At 32.5% G+C, this 7,185-nt stretch overlaps 1 long non-coding RNA gene across 1 annotated transcript; it reads left to right on the top strand.

The window, feature by feature from the left end:
• Positions 1–2,157: 2,157 nt before the first annotated feature.
• LOC129928502 (uncharacterized) lies at positions 2,158–4,307 on the top strand. The gene is made up of 3 exons (XR_008780009.1): positions 2,158–2,352; positions 2,868–2,997; positions 3,137–4,307. It is a non-coding gene; the product is annotated as an uncharacterized LOC129928502 (long non-coding RNA).
• Positions 4,308–7,185: the final 2,878 nt, after the last annotated feature.

Here is a 7,185-nt window from a genome sequence, read left to right as displayed (position 1 = left end):
ATTTTTAACAAGCTTTTATCATATCACTAAGTATTTTTTTTTTTGTCTGACAGTTACAATTTGTTACAAATTTATTTTCTCCCCCACCCATTCTCCAATCAAGTTGTAACTTTACACTATTATATATTGTATCCACCAAAACGTAAATATGTACATTGGTCAATTATTTACTGGTAATAAATAATGTTGTTTGCTACCAAGAAGGGAAATAAATTCTTTAGTTTAAAGGCATATGCCTAAATTTGTTGGGTTTTGTTCCCTTTGATGATTGTACACGTTATTTCTCCCAAACCCGTTCTCGGATCAAGTTAAAAGCTTATGGTTGTGTAAAGCAAACAAAACATGAATTAATTAAGAAATAAACGAACTGGTCAATTAATTATTGGTAATTAATCATTTTGTACGATATCAAAAAGGGAAATAATTTTACAGTATTGAGAGATATAGTTGTCAATGTGGACCTTTTCCCCCTTGCATAAGGTTTTATGGCGCGATTAGGAGTTAGTACTTTGTTTCGGAAGTAGCGGGAAGTTTTGACTTAGTAACAATGACGGGTAATAGTTTTACAAAGTAAGTTTTACAAAGTAAGTTTTACAAAGTAAGTTTTACAAAGTAAGAACGATATAGGAGTCGACCTAAACAAGACACTTTTTAAGTATGTTTTTTTTTTTTTATTTCTAGAAATCCAAGTGGCTAGATTGTGATTCTGTAAACTTTCTTAGGGAAATTGTCGTAGGTTGACATAAACATTATCCCAAAGGAGGTTGCCTTTGAATTTGTTTACTCAAAATGATTCTTCAAAGCTCACTATTGGGAACATAAAGATAAGATTAGGAAAAGAAAGAGAATATTAAAGGACGTGAAAGAAGTAATTGACTGTCCCCAAGGCTTATGGACGTTTTCTTTTCTAACTTTCAAACCTGCTGTCATTAATGAATAGTATTACCTCCTAGAGCTGGACAGTTGGAGGTGGCAGCGGGATGGGTTTGAACTCGGGACTAAAAGTGACGATAGTCCGCGCCACACGCCACTCTACCAGGCTGAAATTTCACAGTATTTTTTTTTTTATAGTTTTAATAGAAATTGTTTATTTCTTCTCTTTTTTAAGTAATAAATATTTCTAAGATTAAAGGTTTCTTTGTTATTTCTGTTTTATTAATTTTTGGATATTATTGATATAATGCTGACCTTTTTCTCGACCACTCTTTTCTAAATTAAACTACATTTATGTAATCGATCCAAAATAATCATATCAAACATTGAAATATTGATGCAGAAGTTTGGAAAAATAATATATAATGAAATCATGCGTCAGAAATAGTGATGTTATAAAGTACAGCACTGCAAAAGATTATTGTTTGAAAAATTTTGACATTAAAAAAAATTCTTTGTTTATTTTTTTTTTAATTTTCAAGCTTTTCATGTTTTTTTAGAAAGGAAGATTTTTTTTTACCTTTAGGCTTTAACCTTTAACCTCTAGCAGGACGCAATGGGTGCGGTCGGACGGTCGGAAACAGGACTAATGCCTTGACTTTCACGCGAATGACAATCTGGAGCGCAGACCACACGATCAATAATGAGTTAAGATAAAAAATTAAGAAGCTTGTATTCTCTTCTATTGAGACACATTGCAATTAAAACTTAAGATTAGTAAGGGATGCTGAAGAAAGTACAAGATAAAATGTCTTCAAAACACTTGGTTGTAAACAAGTCTTATATTTAAGAAATACTTGTCAGTGTTTATTGAGTGCTGGTCATGCTCTTTGAACTTGACTAAATTGCACTAGAAGACACGGACGTAGAGACAATGAGCTACACTCGTGTGTCTGTGACCGAACAGTTTGTTCCTGTTTCAATAAGTCCAAGTCGTTCTTCAGTTTAATGTTATGGAGAGAGCGCGAGAGCAAGGGAGAGTACCGAGCTCGGGCCAGGTGTTTGGAAAGTTGAAAACATCAAAGAACCGACGGAACGTTCTTGAACTGTGACCAAACACACACACACACACACACACACACACACACACTCACACACGCAAACAAATTTAATAGAACAAGTCTAAACTGAAAAATCATTTTACTTTTTGATTTATTTATTAAATTTGGCAGGAAAGAAAGCAAGCAACCATTATAGTATTAACCCTATATCGCGCTATGTTGCAAATTTGCTACAAACCCCAAAAAGTCGAATAATTTATTTATTTATTATTATTTTTTAACGATTTTTTTTTATTTCCGATACTTTAAAGCGAATTGAATTTGTAGACACTTCCTTTTCTCTCTTGATGTTAGAAGAACACAATGTATTTTGCGATTAAAGTGTGATCGATTTTGTTTTTTTGGACTGATACAACAGGTAAGATTATTTTCATTCTCATTTAATACTAAAGTGAAAAATCATTGTGAAAAAATATTTCTACAATGTAATGATGTTATATTAGCTGTAGAATAAAAAATTAGCATTGTTTATATCAACATAATGATTCTGTAAGCATTTGAAGTACTGTTGTAAATTTGCTACATGGCGCACAAGTGGATCAATTTTTCAATACATTAGATTCAATAGTAGATAAAAGTAGAAGTACGATTTTCATTTAGAAACCTTGTTTTATTATATTAGCTAGATTATTTGAGTACATTTAGCTTTAAAATGTATTTAAAAAATGGTCTTAGCTCATTTCCCTGCACATTCTAGATCTAGATCTATAGTAGTATAAGTATAATAATAGATCTATAAGATCTAGAATCTAGATTTTTTTTTTAGAGAACCTATAATGATATTAGTGATAATCTAGACATAAATAATAGATTTCATGATTTCATAATATAGGCCTTATAGATCTAATCAATATTCTACATTTTTAATTTCAGATCTAAAGTTTGTCAATAGGTTCTCTGAATCCCAGTCAAGCTTCTATAGAGGAATCCTGAGCGTGAGATGACAGCGAGCCCTCAAGTTGCATCGAAGATGCAGACTTTAAATTTTATGAAAACCACTCAGGTGAAAATAAAATATTGAATTTATTATAAAGAATATAGTATATTAAGTAATACATCATATTTCGACATTTATGAAAATTTAATAATTAATTAGAGGAATATTCATTGACATTAATTTTTTTTTCATATTTTTATTGTAGGTAACTTCAAATGAATCTTTTGCTGATGTAGATGAGCAATCAGCTCCTACCTATGGATAAAAGATATTTTTTGGAGAGAGAACACAGACATAAAAACAAAACAACCAAATGCTAGCTGCCTGGTCATGTTATGTGCTCTGGAGTGCCTTTGCGATGGTGTGAGTTTGAACCAGCCCATCAATATCCACAGTCGACCTGCTGGAAGTTTGAGCTTGATGGGATAATAATTTCTGAAACAACTTCAGAACTAAGCTCATAAAAGAGATTTCTTTTACACTCAAAATCAACCAGTAAGATCTTCTATTGATTATATAAGGGACTTTTTAACAAATATTCTTATCATGCATGCAGGCAGATTCATCGGTGATGCGAAATCTACATCCAACAAGTGTAAGGCATATACCAGGCTTTAACGGGTTGGTATCTGGCCTCTCAAAACTCTTGCCTATGTTGTATAATGAAGCTATGGATACTCAGTTCATCAAATTTATTGTGGCCTGTGGTACACATTTTGGAAATTCATATTGCCCTATGTCACCGCCACTGGAATACATACATTGATCAAATCAGCATCAAAATAAAGTTTGGACATAACTGAAAATTATTAAAACTATGTAACTCTGGTGAGTACATTTGATGCTCTACATCTAGTTATTGTTATCCCTTGACTTCATGTATGAACAGAAATTTCAAACAATATCCAACACATTCTGACAGCCGAAGCTAATTACCAGGTTTAAAGGAGACCTCATTAAAAGCTATACATTTGTTTGAATGTATTAAAATAGAGTATGATACTGTTGTATGTTTTTCCAAGAGATTTAATATTATATTTCATTATTCTAACAAGTTTTGTGTCTATGGTTGTCTGGTTTCTAAAAAAATATTTTTTTTCTATAAATTGTAAAATAATATTTTGAAATACAATTTTCATTAATCATTGGAATAATTATTTTTTTTATTTAGTACATTATATGTAACATTTAAATAATATTAAATTTATCACAATGATGATATATATATATATAATTGATCATGTCCAAATACCTTTTTATAAATGTTACATAGAAGATGAATTTTTAAAAATATTTTTTTTTCTCATTATTTTGTACAAAATGTATACTTTTGCTGATTTTATTGTCACTAAATAAATAACTTTGAATATAATCCATATTATGCATTTTAAAATCTGTTTTAAAATATGTTTTGTACTGTTTTAAATGGTATGTTGCATTTTTACAACAATGGAAAAATTTACCCACTTGTGCTCTATGTTGCAAATTTGCTACGAAGCTACAAAGTCAAAATTACAAATTTTTTGTCGAAAAAAGTGGTACTATATATCTTGTAGACCCCATAGGATAACATTAATCATAAAAAAAAATTTTTTAAAAGTCTATTTCAAAATGTTCGCAATAGAGGGTTAAACAAATACAATCAAACAGAATAAAACTAAAGAACTCTTTAATTGAATATAAACATTTATGGAGTTAGAGAAGAAATGTTCATGAGAGCGAACTGTGAATGTTTATGTTTAGTCCGACTCTTTCCAATATATTAATGCTGCTTTGATTTGGACACATTGTAATATTTGATTCAATGCCTCAAACATTCCTCTCAGATTCATTTAAAGAAATGCACAAAAAGATTGGTCTAATCTAGATTACTGACTTTTAATGTTACCAAGTCTGGATCTATATCACTGAACTAGAATCTCCTATTTATTGACGTAACTAGGATCTTTGTCGGGAAAAAAAAACAGTAGATCTATATCATTCATTAGTTTTTAAATAAAGTAATAGCGCTATCATACAGAAATTTCAAAGTGAAACTACTCAATTTACACATTTAGGGAATCTTTTTCTTGTGGTTTGTTTATATTTTGTGTGTGTGTTACTAATTAAGTTTTCTTGATTTGGAATATTTGTTTTCTTAATGTCAAAATTCCATTAATTAATAGATGTGAATAGTTAATATTTGAGGAGAGAACTTAATATGTGAGAAAAATAAGTGTTACGAATATATATGTGTGTCGATTATGTGTGAAGATATGTGGTAAATATCTGTGGTGAAGATGTGCGTTGAAGATGTATGGTAAATATGTGTGGTGATTAAGTGTGGTGAGTATGTGTGGTAAATATTCGTGGTGATTATGTGTAGAAAATATGTGTGGTAAATATTTGTGGTGACGATGTGGGGTGAGGATGTGTGGTGAAGATATGTGGTAAATATATGTGGTGAAGACGTGTGGTGAAGATGTGTGGTGAATATGTGTGGTAAATATTTGTGGTGAAGATGTGTGGTGATTATGTGTAGTAAATATGTGTGGTAAATATTTGTGGTGACGATAGTGAAGATGTGTGGTGATTATGAGTGGTGGAAATGTGTGGTGAAGGTAATGTTAACAGATTTGTAATGCACTTCAAAAAGTTTACAAAACATAAGGTCATTGACAGCGGAGATTTTACTGGTGAGAAGAACGTTAACGAATAGAGTGGGTGGAGCTTGGGCCACAGATGTGTGCAGAGGAGGGGAGTGTAGGGTATTAGTGTTTTGCACTACACATGTGCTCACAAGACACGCATACAAGCACTCACACACACGCAGCATTTATGAAAAATGTGTTTTTTTTTTAAAGCTTAGGACTTTTCCTCAGAAATAAAGATGTCTTAGTCCAAACTTCCTACTGGACGTCAGGGGAGGGAAGCGGGCAAGGTTCATACTCGGGGCCATTGTCGCGACTTCTGAAAGGTACATGAAGCTATGTACGTTTGTTTGATCTGATTTTGTACAGATGATGGTTAAGGGGGGAGGGAGTTTCCCTGTTGCTCTCGGCCTCTGGCCTCGCCACTAGCGTGAGCGTCTTGGAATAAGACGCATAGGTAATAACTTTACATCTGCTTGGATCACCTGTTTCTATGGCCCCGGTTAACGAGCAGGATGTCATGTGGCCAGCGAAACGACCAACTAAAGTCAGGTACCCATTAAAGTTGGGTGGACTCAGGGGCGCCTAAAAATCCCAAAATGCAAAATCCCAGTCTACACCGAGATTTGAACTCAGGACTCCAGGTTCAGAAGCCAGGTGCTAAACCACTCAGCCACCGACTACTCAGTTCAATTTATTGTTTGACAGTTCCACAGGCTACTCATTACAGTTGTATTGTACAGGGATAGCAATCATCCTAAAATGAAAAAGTTGGATATTAAAATAAACTCTTGAACCTAAGTATGGTAAACAAATTATTTATCTTGCGACTATTATCATAATCAACATCTGAATGACTAATCGCTTGATAACATAAAATTCTTCTTTATGAAAGCTCTGTTAAAATCAATCTGTCCTGTTCAGGCCTAGAGCTTATGTTCGTTTGATACTCAGCCGAGAAGTGTGCTATCTCTTTATTCAAAAGTCTTTAATCTATTGGCTCATTCTAATTTCGTCTTATTTTTTTCTCCTTTCCTTAAGCCTTTAAGACCTTAGAAAATGTATCTCTATGCTTGGTGTAAAAGGGTTTTCATCCTTCTTTTGTTATATGTTCTCACTTTCTCACGCCACCCGCAATGACGAATAAACTACTTTCGATCCAATTCTATGTCTGGGTGTTCATTTCTTAGAGCAGTGTTTCTCAAACCTTTTTCCTTAATGGAACACTTCACTTATTCTGAGTATTTAGCGGAACAATTTCCTTATTTTTTTGAGACATTAATTCACGTGGTGGCCTGCTAGTTAATTATGCCAGTAGTTCGTGAAACACCTATTCATCAGAACACAAGGGTTCCGCGGAACACAATTTGGGAAACACTGTCTTAAGAGTATATGCTATCCATCTGGATGGATTCTGGAGATAGTCAATGCAGAATATATTTCGTTAAAAATTTCTGAAAGATAAGCAATTTTAAAAATTTCTTTTTGAATTGAAGATAACCCTTTTAATTGCGTCAATTAAAGATGTGTTTATAATAACTTTATAATAAGGGGTTATATTACTTATATTATATTATTCCCTGCCCTCTATACTCATTTCTGATAACAAGCTAGATGCCGTAAA

Source organism: Biomphalaria glabrata, chromosome 10, assembly GCF_947242115.1.
Source record: "Biomphalaria glabrata chromosome 10, xgBioGlab47.1, whole genome shotgun sequence".
NCBI classification, from domain to species: Eukaryota; Metazoa; Mollusca; class Gastropoda; family Planorbidae; genus Biomphalaria; species Biomphalaria glabrata.
The sequence above is the reverse complement of the archived record's forward strand: the minus strand, read 5'-3'. Positions and strand labels throughout refer to the sequence as shown.